The following is an 18,693-nucleotide window of genomic DNA, read 5'->3' as shown; positions in this document are numbered from 1 at the left end:
TGGCTTATTAAGTTATAATTCATCCTTTCAACAAAAATCCTAAACAGCTTTCAAAGGAATGAGCTACATTTACATGGTTTGGCATATGTCATATATCATTTCAATATATTAGATGGGGGGGGAAGAGTGACAGAATAGCATTATAATATGATGATTCTAATCTTATTTTTTCAATCGTGTCATTGGATAGATTTCATGAATATTTTATAGGATTATTATGCAAAGGAAACATCTGGAAGGATTCACAATAAAGTATAATCAGTGACTACTTCTGGAATGCAGCAGGTTGAGTTTGGCAGAGATAGGGGACTTTTACTTTTTCTTATTACTATACTGTATTTTTTCCTTTGTTTTTATAGGCCAAAAAATGTCAATGTATTTGCCTTCATGCGTCACTTAACAACGGGGATATGTTCTGAGAAATGCGTCGTTAGGCGATTATAGAGTGCACTTATAGAGTTTATAGCATAGAGTGTGAACATCGTAGAGTGTAGTTACACAAACCTAGATGGTATAGCCTACTACATCCTTAGGCTATATGGTACTAATCTTATGGGACCACTGTCGTATATGCATGTCATCATTGACTGAAACGTTATGTGATACATGACTGTACTTAGATATTTCAGTTCACTTCTTTTCAGGAAAATCCTAGGATTTGCAGATTTCCCCAGGTAAGTGTCATCATATCTGAAAAGTATAAGGCTTATCATTCAGTACTGATCCTGCCACTTTCTTTCAGTGATTTTTACTCCAGGATCCCAAAGGTCCCTGGAATCCATTGCTTCCTCTCACGTCAGCTCTCCCATCCCTGCTCCTTTCCTCCACCGTAGGTCCCTCCACCAACTTCACACACAGGGGTTTCGGGATTCTCATACGGAAAGTAGGGTGAAATTCCAATCCTCACGTCCAAATGTTCACCATGGCAAAACTCTGCAAATTTCATCTCCAATAATAAAGGTTGATGATCGACCATTATATAAGAAACATTGTTGAATCTTAAAATAGTAGAGCTAGAACTCTGACATTATCCAGTTGGGTGGTTCTCAAGCTTCACGCACAATAGAATCACCTGAGGAGCTTTGAAAGCATGGAGATGCTCTGGCTGTCCACAGACCAACCGAAATCAAGTGCATTTTGGATGCACAGCAACGATTGAGAAACTTGTCTAACCTTTTATCAGAAAGATAAGGATACTGAGTATCAGCGAGGATGAATGACTTGCCAAAGGTCATTCATGTGCAAGTTGAAGATGTGTTATTGACAAGGTTTTAATTGCTTGTCTAGGCTCCGTGGTAATGAATAAACCAGAGAGTGGAATTAAGCATAAACTTGTTATTAAAATTAGAAAACCAGAAGTATTTTTTTCTATTCCAAGACATACGTTGCTAAAAAGTACCATTATTGATGACACTTGTTCTTGTTAATCCAATATTAGAAAAATAGACCTCATGCTGCATTGATTGTAAGTAAATGATTTCTCAGAACATTGTGTCTAGAAAAGCGTAATTGTCTTAATTGCTCACATCATAACTCATCAGCCCATCAAACGCATTGATAGGAAGGCTCAACAGCAGATTTAAATGTCTTAATAAAAGAATATTATAACAATCTGTGCTATCTCTGGCCATAGCTCAGCATAAATTAGGTCAGAAAAGTAATTTTTAAAATCATCCCCTTATGTTTAAATCTAGGAAACCATCTAAAATGTATCAAATTCCTCCAGGAATTAATACACGTGCCTTAAGTTTTAAATTGTTCTGCAAACAAATCCCAAGGCATGCCTAATTACTATGAATATTCTTAAGAGGCCATTTTACTCTCAGAAATTATATTTGTATCTCAACCTTATAATCAATGAAGAATTTGAATTCACTTCAAGTTCTCATGCTAAAGGTAAGACACCCCCCCCCCCACCCCGCCGCAAGCCACACCTGCATATATCATTGGTGCACAGACCAGAAATTATAGTTGTTCAACTTTCCCACTAAAGGAGTTTGGGAGCCAGAGGCTGCTATTGACTGTTTTCAGGCAAAATTCTAAAATTTCCCCTGTAGTAGTCCCAGCTTTAAAATCTCAGGTACCTGCTCCGTGAAGCCTGTGCCATAAGCATACTCCCAGTTGACTAATGAAAGAATTATAGAATAAAGAGGAAAGATTTGAATCCTTTCTAACTCTTTGGGATATCTTCCATCAAATATATCTTAATCTAAATGTGGCTCGAGCTAGGACAAAGGATAATAACACAAGACAGGATGAAAACTCACAGTGGAATCATAACACAATTAGAGGCACACAGAGATTTCTAGCACTTGCCTTAACATGTATGAACCAACCATTTTAAAAACATAGGAAATGTCTTTGATCTTCTGCTACTTTTAGTTTTTTCAGAGAATATATTAATCTTAATGATCTTTTCAAAAATTCTCCATGAACAACATAAATAAAGCTAGATTCCAGCTTTAAGCAATAAGTGCATATAGTTTCCCCGCCTTTGAATGGGGACACTTTAGCACCACCCTGGCAGAATACATTACCTAGCTGTTGTGTTGTTCTAAAAATTCATGGTTTTATTTATCTTTGTTTTTGTTTATTGTTTTCCCACATGAGGAAACAGTTAATTTAAAAATGAGCTTCTATTGGTGTATTTGGGGCAGCCTCATTAAATCTTTCAGAACATTAAATTCTCCATCTTTTATTTTCCTTTCAATAATATGATAAATTCTTTGGGTTTTTTGCCTGAGCTCAACAATGTGGCATTTATTTATTCAAAAACATTTCCCAAGAACCACCTAAAAAAGTTTCTAAATTCCTTAATAATATTATCCTAATCCATCATGTTGCTCGCTATTTGCATAGTCATTTCATTGGATAGTTTATGATAAATGGAAGTGAAAGGATTTTCTTACACAGCCATTTTTCACAAGACACACTTTCTTAGTAGAACATTAGAGGCACTTTCCTCCTGAGACTCTTTTAGTTGGTCCCAACTTTCTGAAGAGACATAGGGCTGCCCCTGCAGCCTGCTGATCTCATATACTGATCTCTTTCCTCCTCTGCTCAGCTCCCCTCCGACGTTGACTCCCTGAAGATGGTCTTCTGGAAAAAACGGTCATGAGACCCTCCATTCAAGTCTATGCAACCAAGAGCACAAGTGCTCAAGGTTCTGTCACACCCAAAGCTTCTATAAGTCATTGAATTTGTACATCTTTTGTCACCTCTTCTTAAGTAACTTATGACTTTAATGTGGCCTTTCCAGACTTTGCAGAGAATATTCATCAATGGCTAAAGAATGTTGTTGTTATGGACTGAATTGTGTCCCTCCAAAATTCACATGCTGTAGTCCTATTCCCCCCAGTACCTCAGAATGTGACTGTATTTGGAGATGAGGTCTTTAAAGGTAATTAAGGTAAAATGAGGTCATATGGATAGGCCCTAATCCAATATGACTGTTGTCTTTATAAGAAGAGATTAGGACACAAACACATACAGAGGGAAGACCATGTGAGGACACAGAGAGAAGACGGTCATCTACAAGTCAAGGAGAGACCTCAGAGGAAACCCTACCAACACCTCGATCTCAGACTTCTAGCCTTCAGAACTGTGAGAAAATAAATTTCTGTCGTTTAAGTCTCTTAGCCTGCGGTACTCTGTTATAGCAATTCTAACAAACTAATACAACTATTTTTCTCTAATTCAAGTTCGAGCACCTATTAGAGGCCAAGGAAACATGTGACAAAAAGTAAGACTAGAGAGAAAGGTTGGATCAAGATCCTGTATAGCCTAAAAAGTATGGGAAGGAATTAGAATTTTATTCTAAATGAGCTATAAGGGGGCTATGGGATTCAATAGTAAGGACAGACCCCTCTGAGAAGGTAAGATCTGAGAAGGTAAGATCTGAGCAGTTTTGACAGAGAGGTAATGATGTGAGCCACATGTGCACTGGATCAAAAACTAAATGGGTAGGAAGAACATGGACTCAGAGAATGTAGGTGATGAAATTACCTATGTCTTCCCTCTAACCATAACCCAAGTAATGCTGGCTAGTATTGAATGAAAAATGATATACAAGTTTAATGTCTTGATCTGATACAAACATTTCTGCTTCTTCAGTGGAAAAGAAACAGCAGTGACCTGACAAATGACTTACATCTATTACCTAAGTATGCACATTCTTTTCTCTTGTAAAGTTGCCTACTCATAGAACAAATTATAATTTCTCCACATGTTACATTTAGGATAATTAAAAAATATGATTTCCCTGGAGACTGATATATATGGACTTGCACCTTAATGCTACATAGACATAGAAAGTTAGGAAATAGTAGGTCAGGAGATTTTTTTTTTTCTTTTTCCATAGAGCATTAGGTACCGTTAGCCTTACATCCCTAGTCATTGATATTTCACAAGTGAAAGCTAAAAATCATATTTATGCTCCCTTGTGACTTTTCTTTCTCACATCAAAATTCGCCAGTGATTATGCGAAACCTTAAGTAGGTCATAAGAATGGCCAGAGATTATCATCTGCTTGCCAGTGCAATCTTGGAAGACAGCACTACATTTTATAAAAAGGAACTTTTGTTTCAGCTCACCTAGCTGAGAGTAGTCCTAAAACAACTGAGATTTCACTTGAAAATTTGCAGTGATAGCCAGAATCAAATCTCCAAGTTTTCCTGAGATGTTGTCAGAGTATATTAAGTGTTCATCGCTTTGCTATTTCATGGTCGGTTGTGGTTTAGACTTTAATCAAAATTCAGTGAGATAAAGTACACAAAATGCTTAGCACAATGCCTGGTAAACATTCAAAAAATCTATAGTGAAGGAGTTATTAAGTGAGTAAATGAATGTACCATAGTTAGAGCAGGAATGCAGGTGGTTAGCAAGGACAAGGAGAACCATGTCCTAGAAAGTTGTCAGGAACTCAAGCCATATTTTTTCTCTACCTTTATTTCTGCTTCATTGTTCTCCTTCTCTACTAACTGGCTTTCTCTGCTGCTCTGTTCCCTTGGGTGTTTCAGTGCTCCTGAGTTGAAATCTTTTTAACACATTACTATGTTATTATTTATCCACTCCTCAGAGACTGTCTCTTGTTCCCAGTTCCAAATCTCCGGGATGATTGGTTCAGCTTAAATCAAGAGTCCACCCAAGGTCCAATTGGGCTTTACCAGGAGGACAGGTTTACACATGAGAAACATGGTTCCTGAATAAATCCTTTAGGTAAATGGAAGACCAGTTCCCAGAGAAAGAGGAATTGTTGTAAGTTGGGCAAATAACCAAAAAGTGTCTTCTGATGATTGGGGGAAGTGGAGGAGTGAAATTTTACTGAAAGATAAATAAATGAAAGGATATCAGGAGAAGATACAAAGAAAGATAAGAAAATGGTGACTTTGAATCAAAATGGAAGAGAGGTTTGGAGTCAACATCACATAAATATAATTAATAATTTAGTGGGTCGTCTTTCTGCTTATAGTCCCACGTGGACTTTGATTATGTTTGCCAAATATATGTTTCAAATTAATTGTATTTTGGATATTCTATTATGTTCATCTCATTAAGATATATAGTGATTTGTTTTCAAGAAATTTATACACATAGTATGTATTTACATGAGGATTAGGAAACATGTAAATTCAACCTATGACTATTCTCACATTTTCTGTTACTTCTTGTACATTTATAAATCTAGAGTAGCACAAAAATCCACTTCAGAATACATTTTTCACATTCTTTCATCATTGAATGGAGAGGAGCTTATATTTTTTTAAAAAAATCAGCTAAACTTGGGTTTCTGCTGAGGCAGCTGAGGATCCAAGAAGCTCAAGGCTACAAGCTGAAGTTTGGAAAAAATTCAACCTGCTGATTTTTATCCTCTCTTTTGGACAAGATGGCGATGGGTAATTTGGGCCTCTGGTTATGAAACATGAACCTGTCTATCTGCATTATTAATGGATGTTTGATGGGATGAGCTAACAGTGATTTTGGTTTCATTGCAAAAAAAACTCAAAGGCAATTCTTGAGGTGGAAAAAGTCAAATGGACAGAAATATGATGATAATAACTAACATTTATAGATTTCTTATGATGTGCTAGGCATTACGTTGAGTACTTTGAATGGTTTATTTGATTTAATACTTACGATTAACCTATGGCATGCATACTATCATTACTCCATTTTAAAGATTGGAAAACCAAAGTTTGAAGAAGTTAAGTAACTACTCAAGGTCACAGCAGCTAGGAATTGGGTGGAACTGAAATTCCATCCCACGTAACATAAAGTTTGAACCATCATTCTCCTACAGGGCTTAACTTACCCTTTACTGCTTCCTTCATGTTTAGGATTAAACGCTAGGCAAAGCCAACAAGTCATGAAAGGAATGGGCCTGAAATTCCTCTCTCTGGGCTGAACCATTCCTTGATTCTTTTAAGTATGAGTTGAGGAAAGGGTCATAGGAAAAATGATGTGGGATATAGATGGAATTAAAGCCAGTTTATAAGATCCCCAAAACAAAAAGTTTTGTGTGCATGTATTCCCTGGTTAACGTAACACACAGACAGCATTTAGGTATTGCTTGTGCTTTAGCTGTTTCAATTGTTCTGAGATCAAAAGCGGAAATTTCTCATTCGTGGTAGGGAGAGAAGCAGCAGGGAGAAGCTGATAAAAGGGTTATGCCTAGACTGTAATCAATTCTCTGCAAGAAACACCAAGTTTCTATTCCATAAGAGGGGAAGACATTTCTGACCTTTCTTCCTCTCTTAAGAGAGGAAGAATGTTCTGGGTAGATTGTAAACCCAGATGAAAATTTACTTACAACCTCCAACCATTTTGTTAAAATCCAACTATGACCTCCATCCGTGGTGAAATCATATTACAATTTTCTTTTGCTTTATTTTGGATATAAATGGACACATTTATCCTTAATCTATGTATATAAATATGGATATGTATATATAAAGATACGGATATATCAAAAACATGATAAATGAAAAAGGAATTTGCATATGCTATTCATCATTCCTTATGAAATAGGCAAATATCTTACAGATGAGGTCTCAGTGACCTTGATTGTCATACCCTGTTTAAAGTAAGCATTGTAATTTATTATTTTCATCTATTTGCATGAGAAGAAAAGATTAATACACGGATGTTCCAGGAATTTCAGGCCCATTTGTTTATTTTTCCAGTGATAACCATACACTTTCCTCCCACAAGCTTCCAGATTTGCTCCTAGCATGTGACTGGGAATAAAGGGGAGACAGAAACTTTCTCCCAAGGGCACATTAAATATGGGACAAGGGAAACAAGGTCAAAGAGATTTTCATGGGAAAGAGCAGATGGTTTTGGTTTTAGCAGTTAAAACCAAAATCCTGAACCACAAATTCTTTTAACTCTACTACAGAAGTCTTCATCAAGAATACTCTGGTCTTAAAGTAAACAGCACTCATCCTAAACCTTCTTGAAATGCATATTTTTTCTAGGTTAATGTATAGATTCAGAATTGGAAAACATAATTAAATTGTACTATATCAAATATTTTCAAATATTTTAGAATACAAATTTGAAGAGAATTTGAATGTGTTTATTGGCTTCTTCGCTTCTTCGTATTATTTTTTAGTGACTGCTTTTGAATTATAAGATACACCTTTAACTTTTCACAGTCTTCTTAAAGTTAATATTGTGCCACTCCACATAAAATGCAAAAATTTTTAACCATCTAGGTTCATTCACCCCTTTCTTCTGTCCTTTATATTATAATTGTCATATACATTACATCTTCATACAGTGAAAACCTCATAAACAATATTATAACTTTTCCTTTGAACAGCCATATATATTATAAAGAAATTAAAAATAAAAAATAGTCTTTATGTTTATCCAGACCTTTTCTAATGCTCTTAATTCCTCCCTGAGCATCTGAGTTTCTATCTGTAATCATTTCCCCTAATTCTGAAGGATTTCCTTTAGCCACAGGTCTGCTGGTAATTGACTCTTTTCATTTTCTTTTACCTGAAAATGTCTTTATTTTGCTCAATTTCTTGAAGGATATTTGGATATTTTTTTCTGGATATAGAATTATAGGTTGAAGTTTTATTTTTTCAGCGCTAGAAGCGTGTTGTTACACTGCCTTCTGGCCTTCAGACTTTTTGTTGAGAAATTAGTGGAATTTGATTATTGTGCCACTCACTATATGTAACGTGTCCTTTTCCTTTAGCTGCTTTCGAGACTTTCTTTTCTCCTTTGGCTCTCTAGCAGATTGACTCTGATGTGCATAGGTGTGGTTTTCTTTGCGTTTGTCCTTTTTACATTCACTAAGCTTCTTACAACTGAAAATTTATGTCTTTCACCAAATTGGTGAAATTTTTGACCATTATTTCTTAAAATATATTTACTGCCCCAATCTTTCTCGCTTCTCCTTCTGGCACTCCAATTACACGTATGTTATACCCTTTTACATTGTTTCACAAGTCGTTGGAACTCTATTCGTTTTTTTTTTCAATTGTTCCTCAGATTGGATAACTTATATTACTCTATATTAAAGTTGACTAATTCACTTATCTATCATCTCTATTCTCCTGTTAGCCTATCCAGTATATTTTAATTTCAGATTTGAAGTTTTCAGTTATAGAATTTACATACGATTCTTTGATATAGTTTCAATTTCTCTGCTGGGTTTTCTATTTTTCATTTCTTGTGAGTATATTTTCCTTTATTTTATTGTGCTTAGTTGTAATAGCTGCTTTAAATTTCTTAGTCTGTTATTTCCAACATCTGGTTATTCTTCAGGTTGGTCTTAGCTGATTATCTTTTGAGACTGGTTCATACTTTCCCAAATCTGAGTACATCAAGCAGTTTTGAACTGTGCCCTGAACACAGTGAATGATCCGAGAATGATTTTTGTTGTTCTTATTTTAGCAAGCAATTCATTTTGTTTCTCTCAAACTGGAAATTCTGTCTTTGGAGTGGCAACTAAAATATCAGTTTGATTCTTTTATCCACAGTTGGACTACTTTAAGTCTGTCCCACAAATGTATGAGGCAAGAGACAGTCTAAGATTTGCAAGGAATTTATATACAGAATTTGGAGCTTCTCAGCCCTAGCTCTCTCCTTCCTGGATTTCCCCTGCACTTTCCCAGCAACTGAGATTTTCCTGATCTCTGTTCTCTCATTTTTCAGGGCAGAAAGACTGGTGCTATCTATAAAAATGGGACACTCACCCATGTCATTTCATTCATCCAAGAGTCAACTTCTGCCCAGAATTTGCCCAATTTTCTTCACTCTGCAGTACTGTCAAAACTATTTTTAAAATTTTGTCTAGAGTTATAATTATTATCCTTAAGAGGGTTGGTCTGCTAAGAGGTTACTTGGCTTTCCTAGAAGTCAAACTCAAGGTTATAAAATGTAGACACTGATTGTTTTTGTTATTTCTTTCTTTCTCTTTCTCTTCTTATCTTTCTTTTCTCTTTTTTATTGCTTTATTTGATTGTAGAAACAAACTTTGAAGAAGATAGTTTGAGGATTTGAGGGGGGTTTGTTTTTATTATTTAATGTTTTCATCTCTTTTTTAATGAAATGGTAGCTTCTTTCCTTCTGAATATATGAGGCAAATTTACTAAGAGAATTGAGGAGTCTGAAGACATTTTAATCCAAGAAAAGGACACTTCATGACACAGTAGGAATTAATTCCAAATACACTGATGACACATCAGATGATAGAGAAGTGATGGATGTAAGAAAAGAGAACCAAGAAGAATTTGCCCAGAACTGAAACCCAAGTTTGAATTACTCCAAGGTTCACACTCTTGAGCACCCACGCTATACTGAGGAAGAATATTAAAACAAAAGATGGTGAAACACCATTTAACATGGAGGAGAGAAAGGAAGCCAGTGTAGAATTTTTTCAAAGAACACGAGGAAATTAGCAAAAAAGGCTATTTTAGAAAATGTGTTAGAAAAAGTTTGTGCTGTCTACTAACAGAAGCCAATTTAAAAAGGGGTTTCAACTCTCAAATTGAAATGGCAGGCTCTTTATGTAGAATTGGGCAAGGATCTTGAAAATTGTAGAGGAGGAACAATGAGATTTATTAAATATATTTAAAGAAGCATCCTTTTTCTGGGATATTGTCTTTATTGCCCCTTATGATTTGTTATTATTGTGGAAAATAAGGTAAAGCATTTTGACCATCTACAAAAGCTTCAGAAATATGGAGTCCTAAAGATAGTTCCAGCAGCTTCTTTAGGAATACCTATTCGTTTATCAACAGAAAAGCACTTTCTGACCACCTGTTTACACACATACTCTGCTGTTGAGTCATTGACACATTAAAGACCACATTGATGTAGGTTGACAGAAACAACCTATTGATCAACCTGAACAAGTGTTTGCATTAAATAATAATTTATACTATGCATAAGTAAATGTAGGCACATTCACTGTGGGGTGGCAGACAGAGAGACTAGCAATTTCTTGTTTAGACAGAAAGACCTGACAAGGAAGAGCTCATTAGGGTCTCTAGAGAGTGGCTGACAGCTGAGGAGCTGTCGGCTCTGTCTAAAGACCTTTGAAAATAATTCTTGTTTTGGAGTCAGAATTTTCTGAATCACCAGCAGGATGCCAGAATCACATTGTTTGCTTCCTTGCCTGTCTCCTCACCCTTCAGTGCTGTTAGAATTTGCCCGAAGCTTTAGCTGCCTTTGAAACGTTTTTATTTTGGCATGCATGCCCACAAACAAACTGGAATTTGTTTTCTCAGAAATCCCTTTATTTGTCCTTGCTTCTATTCTGGCTAATTACTGTAAGAAAGACACACACACACACACACACACATAGAGACAGAGACAGAGAGAGAAATTGACCTTGACTTTGTGTTTCTAAGATGAACAAAATGAAGATGGCAGGAATAGAGCGCTGGACTTGTAAAAGGAAGAGTTTATCAAATGATTATTGTTCAAAGTCACAAAACCCAAAAAATCCCTGCAGACAGATCCAACCTAGTTTATATACTTTAATGATCTGCCTCTCAGATTTCTTCTGCCCAGGCATAGCAGATTTTAATTCTCCGTCCCGGTATCAGGATCTAATTCAAGATACACACACATCAGCCCTCAGCACCACCATTACCAGCCTTCAGGTTTATTTAACTTTGGTATCTTACCTTCCCATTCATCTCTCTCCCTCCCTGTCCCTGACATGCCCCCTCTCAATAGTGCCCTCATAGCAGTGTTACACAAAGCTCCAACCTTTACTTGCACCTTCATATTTCCTGACACCTTAAACAAGCACTGAGCTGAGGTAGGAAGGACCATGTTCATAAACATATGTCTACATATCTTTCTGTGTGTGAAAAAAACACATTATTAACAGTTACCATAAAAGGTATAAGAATGATTATCCTCATTCGACAGTGGACAGAGCTGAGAAATGTTCATCACTGGCTCAAGGGTATATAGTCAATAAGAGACAAAGTCTAGATTCCTGCTCAGATCTGACTCCCACCCTGTGCTTTATCTTAACCACTATACTGGACTGCCAACCCTGAAACAAGCTTCTCTAGTCTTGGTTGGTGGTTGTAGCCTCCCTGAAGTTACAGAATGTATAGGACCTGCCTCCAACATTCAGAGTAGATTAAGAATGTCTCCTAGGTAACCCTACCACCGCTGGATTAATTCCTTTAGTGAAATCGCAAAAACCTCTGTCTCATCTTTGGCGTGTGGTTACTTTAATTTTCTTCACTATCTAACTGTTTCAAAAGTGTGCTAATGGTTGAGCTACTCATCAACTGAAACAGGTATAATCATTATTTCCACTTTATAGATGAAAAAAATGAGGCTTAGTGGAGTCGTTATGCAGCCAAGATCAAAGTCAAGGTCTGCTTGTCAACAAAACTAGTTGAGGATGGAAATCTCATTTTTGTGTCGCCCAGAGTTCAGGTCCACACTTAATATATTTGTTGACTTGCCCTAAATAACTACTTTCAGTACAATCTCTTTCCTGTGCCAATTGTCTCAGGCTGAGCTCAACCCAGTGTGCTCTAACACATTCTGACTTGTCTGAAATTCTCCTTTGTTTCCTCTTGAATCTGTCACAATCCCTACAAGAAAAGATAGTACACTCAAAGGTTTTAGATTTTTAAAGAACAACTATTTTCTCAAGGATATGAGTAGGGCTAAGAGCACCATGCTAGACAGAGAAGAAGTGACCAGGGACTAGCAACAAAGAGTATCCATAATCACCTGTGGGGCCTAACGAGGCAAGAGGGAAGGATGGTGTTAGTGGGACTGGTGAGAGCTGGAACCTTGGAAGAGGGGCTGTCTGATAGGAACTGTGGCTGTAGAAGAATGGAGTCTCTCTCGATTGTGGTAAAGCGGGGAGACCACAGAAGGAGTATACTGTGATAACTCTCTCTCTCCCCCCTCTCTCTTAATTCCTATTCTCCAGTCAACTACTGGGCTTCCCACTGGCGGAATCCAACCAGGATCCGAAGTACAAGGGAACTAGGAAGATTCAGGGCACAGAGTAGGACAGAGAAAAACATTGAATGGATCTAGAGGGGCAAACAGAGAACCACCAGTACACCTCCCATCAAAACTACCCTCTCAGCTAACGGTTTGGGCATTTTCTACTAAAGCTAAACATACACATAACCTCTGATCCAGCAATTCCACTCCCTGGTATATATCTAAGAGAAATGAGTGCATATGTCCACCAAGCTACGTGTACAAAAATGTTCATAGCAGATTTATTTAAAATAATCAAAAATAGAAACAACCCAAATGTCTACCGACAGTAGAATGGATAAATTGTGGTATATTCATAGAAGAGCATACAGCAATGAAAAAGAACAAGTTGCTGATGAATGCAACAACATGAATGAATCTCACTGATATAATGTGAAGTCAAAAAAGCTAGACATCAAAGAGTACATTCTGAATGATTCTATTTATAAAAAGTTCCAAAATAGGCAAAACCAAGCTGTGGTGATAAAAGTCAGAATAGTGTTTACTGGTGTGTGTAGGAGGGGAGACAGAGCTGGGTATTGACTGGAAAGGGACAGGAAGGGGCCTCGGGGTGGTGGTTACTTGGGTATACACACACACACATAAAAATTTATTGAGCTGAACACTGACCATTGCTTCACAGATGCAAATTATATCTCAGTTCAAGCAATAATAACAACTACCACTACTATTATTACTACTGTCTATGTAGCAAAGTCATCCAGAATTAGGTTGTCTGCCAGATGATAACAGCAAGCTATAGACTTAATCAGAAAACAGTCTCTTCTGGTTTGTAAACTGGATATTGCTCGCTGATGACCAAAAGGAACAGAATGTTGCAAAGCAAACGACAAAGACAAAAAAGCTTTCAACTTCAGAAAACATGTAGGCAGTGAATCCAACTTTTAACAGGAATACAGTGAGTCGAGTTAACATTTAGGGGCAGGCAGCTCTTGGGGCCCCTCAAATCACACCTGACTGGCTAATGCCTGTGTAAGTCTAGCTTACAGCACTGTCCTAAAATGTTGCTATGTCACACAGGGTTAAAGCCTCAGAGAACTGTGACAGATAATCCACTTTTATGAAAAGTGGCCAGACATATTGCATGACTGATTTTTAAACATAATTTATTTTTTGTCTGGTAAATTGGGTAGAACATAGAATTGAGTGAAATTATACAAACCCTCCTGGCTTGCTGTTTTCTCATTTGCTACTAGGTTGGTTTTCAATGCAATAGTTATTAATATCTCTAAACAGGAGCTCCAATTACATAATATTTTAATATCCTGACCCATAGATAAGAATTTAACTGACATCTTTGCTATGCTACTATCTCAGTGGTCCTGATCCCATGGTGAAAAAAACCACACCCTGAGAATAAATTGTTCCCCATAAGAGTGGAATTAATGTTTCTAAGCACCATGGCTCCATTTTGTAAATTGCTTCTCCATGGTACGTTACTGGGCAACCAAAGAGAAGTATATAGAATTGAAACACAAGAGAAAAGACAACTGGAGTTGGCACTATATGGAAACAAAGATTTTAAAAATACTCTCAAGACCGGAAGGGGAATCAGGTCTACTGTGTGTGTGCAATTTGCGTAATTCAGGAACCCAGGGCCAGAGTAGCTTGTAGACCCACAATATACAATTGTGACTGATATATTCCCTGACCTAGTCCCACTATATCTGTGAGAACTTCACCCCAAATTCCTCACCAATTCATATGAAAGTCCCCAGGAGTCATCTCATATGTACTCCGTGAACAAACCCACAAGGCTACCACATGTCGTTCAGCATTTTCCTCCTTTCTACCCAGCTCAATCTGGCAGGTCTCCTGTTGGGCTAGTGCTGCTCTCTACAGCGTTTATATCTGTGCTGAGGGCACTGTCTTTAGCTGGTGCAGAGTTGTGTGCACAATGTTGCTGTTCATGTCTTAGTCCTCTCTCAGTGTTACTAAGAGATCTTAGTAAAACCACTGTCAGTGGTTTTTTTTTAGCTTTTCATAAAATATATTATACATACAAAAGAGTATCAAATATAAATATTCTTAAATAACAATACTAATAAATAAAATAAGCCTCTTGTACCCACCATTCAGCTTAAGAAATAAAACCTTCCCATAGCTTTGAAGCCTCCACTCCATCCTTAAACCCTTTCGTCTGTTCCCAGAGTTCACAACTAGGCTTTATCCAGGACATACTATTTCAGGATTGTTGATTGTCAAAGTGAAAGGAGATCTTTGTGACTTCTCCAAAAAGAGAGGTTAGCTAGGGCAGAACTAGAGGGGACCGTGGACTGGAGCAGTTGGGAGGTGGGTGGGACAGCTTGCCCTAAGCGTGGATCCCATAACACCACGACAATGGGGATACTAAGCCTAGGGCCATCATATAGGTGGCAAAGTCAATCTGGTACTCCGGTGCTGAGCCTAAAACCTTAAGGCAGGCTGAAATCATCCCAGATCAGTGTGTCTCCTGGCTCCTTGTGAACACATAAGCAGAAATAGAAGCAAATCTTCTCTGGAGGAAAGATACCTTAATTTAGGTGCATGGACATCACGCATTAAAATCAAACAGCAAGTTCAAAACCACAAAACACCAAGTACGCAAGAAGGCAAGCTACCACAAGTGAACATTAACAGAAATAATAAATAATAATTATGTCCATCTCTGCTTTCAAGGACTGTAGATACTGGAATTATTCGGTAAAGAATATAAAACAGGTACGTGTGAAATGTTTACAGAAATCAGAGACACAACAACAAAAGTAAGCAAACAATAAGGATTATCTATTTTTTTAAGTGTCTGAGCCTAGAGTTTTTAACCCTTTTTGTGTATGAGAATATTTTTAACTATTATTTCAATTTCATTGATCTTTTAGGAGTATTCAAGTGTCTGTATCTCCAGGTATCAGTTTTAACAATTATATTTTTCTATGAGATATCTGTTTTATCTGTTTCTGAACTTTTTGACATAAAGTTGTTCACATTTTTATTGCATCTGTTACCTTGCCTCATCTTTTGTTATATATTTTTTTCATTTGTAATATTGTTTCTTCTTTCTCTCTTTTTCTTACTCAAACTTGCCAGAATTTTACTTTGTAAGTTTTCCCAAAGAACCAAAATTTTGTTTTGTTGGTCCTTTCCAACAAATGTTCATGTCCTATTTTACATATTTCTGTTCTTCTTTTTATTATTTCTATCCTATACTTTCGTTTGGCTTATTCTGTTGCTATTTTTCAAACTCTTTCCACTGAATAATGTGCCAGGTATTAGACTTCAAATCCACTTTCATATGCTCTGCTTTGTGATGACAGGTCCACAAACAACAGGCAATTCTCTTTGTTAGTTTCTATCAATAGGAGGAACTAGGGAGGAGACTGGATGACAGGAGAAGAGGAGAAGGGACTTGTTTATGCTTGTTTATTTTTGCTATCAGGTCACCCTACCAAGGCCTTTTATTCTGGCAGCAGAAGGATAAAAGCTTACAGCTTGCAGCTTACTGGGACACTCCCACAACCAGCCTCACTGTGCCCCTTCACGGCACCAGCTAGGCAGTGCCTACTCATGATGCCTCTGAGTTGCAGCAACACAAGACCTCTCTCAATCTTGGGAAGTACCAGCATGAGCTGGGCAGCATCACCTGCTCAGACATGAGAAGCTCATTCTGTGAGTCCCTCCTCCAAGCCCCTGAGTTACCAGCAGTGGCCAGCTGGGTGGCACCCTCCGTGGAATTCTGAGTCCTAACTCTGTAAACCCCTGCATGAAGTTTCTAGATTCTAATCATCTCAGCCTCTTCTTTTTCTTCCTACACTCCTAAGCATGGTAGCAGCTTTTTGCAATGATCCCTTCTAATGATCTCTTTTTCCTTCTACAGTCCTCCAGCACTTGATTAATAAATTCCCTATATTAAATTCTCTCTGTTGAAATACTTGGTGTGATTCATTTCCCTAGTTGAACTCCAGCTAATATAAATGCTCAGCTTATTTATTTTTATACTTTTTCCTATTCTAAACATTTAAATATTATGCTAGATTGTTGCCACTCCTTCCTTGTTGCTCCTGTATAGCAGAAAAGAATCTGAGAACTACATCTCCCAGAATAATCTGCTCTATATGTTCTGTATTTGAGTGTGGATTAGCATATCCCTCTCTAACAAAAAGAAAGGTTATTACTAGAAGCAAGGGCATATACCTGATATAAAATTCACAACAGCTTCTGGGTGAGCTCCCAAGTTTCAGTGCTTCAGGCAGCTGAGGTAATCAACAGGAGCTTCCTGAAGGTGTCAAAGATTTTTAGGGGCTTCTGGGAAAGTCTGAGAACCAACTGGAATTTTTCTTATATCTGTCTTTAAATTTCTCTTTTATTACAACTGCCTAGCTAATTCTCAGGTCACACTTACCACTTCTTTAGGATCTTTTTTTGTTTCCCACTAAAATATAATCATAGCAAGATAAACTGATTGACATCTGTTTTACTTTTTCTCTACTAGTTGACTTGTTATCAGTGAAGAGATTTCTAAATGGCTATTGTCAAAAAGTCTTCTGACTATCTAGACTGTTTTGAGCATTTAGAATTCATGCTAAAGAAAAATTATGAGCTCGCTCTTCAAGATTACACATACAATTAAAATACACAGATAGGTTCCTCATAGATTAGCTTACAAATTCTTAAGCAGTGGTTCTAAACTAAAACTGATCATCAGAATAACCACAGTAAATTTTTAATAGACAGATACCTGAGCCTTTTTCCTGGAAACTCTGCCTCAAGTTGGGTTCATGTATCTATATATATTTAAAGTTTTTCCCATGAATTTGGATGATCAGCCTTGTTTTGCAATCACTGCCTTGTATTACTTTTTAAATAATGTTATGATCTTGTGTTCTTAACATTAATCCCAAGTTTTTCTCCCTTGCTTGTTTGTCTTCTTCATTGCTCTCAGTATTGAAGTATATTTCATGAAGTCACTTTGGTAAGCTAGTGCCTTAGGAGGCAGGGGTTAAAAAAAACTCCTCCTGCCTGACATCATCCCCCAAAACAAGGATCCTTTATTTTGTACATGGTGTTCCTGACTATGCTTATTTCAGAATGAATGATAATGATAGGCTTGTGAAATCAACATGTTGGGCTACGTAGTTCTATTTTCTAAATGCACAGCAAGTCAGGAATGCCAAGTGGCAATGTCACAATCCTTCTGTTCTCTGCCAACTTATTTGCCTTATGGACTCAAATATGTCACTCTCAAAGCAGATGGCTCTCCCTACCCTCCAGGTTATTACATAAGAAGGTGATTGGGTATGCTTGATTTCCAGGAAGACTAGCACAGGGCATGTGGCAAGGCCCTAGGTGTCGGAGAAAGAACGGAGCTTCAGAGCCAGACATGGATTTAAACCCTGGCTCTGCGTCTTCCTGATCATGAGAACTTCAGCAACTCAGCTCATTTGGCCTCCATTTCGTCTTCCGTAAAAACAGAGATAACAATATCTCTTTTGTGTGCTTACGGGAAATTTTAGTAATATGTACATAAAGCAACTGATAAATAGAAGATACACAATGAAAGATTTGCTTTTTTAGAATTTCTATACGAAAAAACAGGATTTCTCCTAATCTTCCTCCTGAATGGCATTTGTTCTGAATTGAAGAAGTCATCTCACATGATTTAATGTAAGCACAGGCCAGCAAACCCTTTCCAGGAACCTGTCACAGTGGTTGTTATAACTTGATGCACACACAGACTGAAAACCCAGTCTGTAAAAGGACGATGCTTATCTGAGTTTGCTCTCTCAAGACACTGGATTCTTGACTCCGGCTGTCTACATGAGTTCAATCTTCCAATTATCTAAAAAAATCTATACTTGTGTGTGTGTGTGGCGTGGTGTTGGGGGGAGACTTAGGACTTTAAAAGCACCCCAACAAAATTACTGAACCCACTCAACAGCATGAGACCTACATAAGAACATTCAAATAATTCATTTAAATATACTTACATAAAACAAGTGACAAATAATAAGCAATGGGGAATTCAGAGTCATTTCCATTTTCACTCTTGAAGAGGAAGTAATAAAACTATGACAATAATCAAAGGAATGGTTCAATTAAAATATGTCTTCTTTCACATTTTGCTCAGTATTTTGTGTGCCCTGCACCCCTGTCCTACACAAGCAAGATGAGGTTTTATTGAATTAGAGCCTTTGTATTGTTTTC

The sequence above is a fragment of the Diceros bicornis genome, chromosome 25 (genome assembly GCF_020826845.1).
Source record: "Diceros bicornis minor isolate mBicDic1 chromosome 25, mDicBic1.mat.cur, whole genome shotgun sequence".
NCBI classification, from domain to species: domain Eukaryota; kingdom Metazoa; phylum Chordata; class Mammalia; order Perissodactyla; family Rhinocerotidae; genus Diceros; species Diceros bicornis.
Note: the sequence above shows the minus strand (reverse complement) of the source record.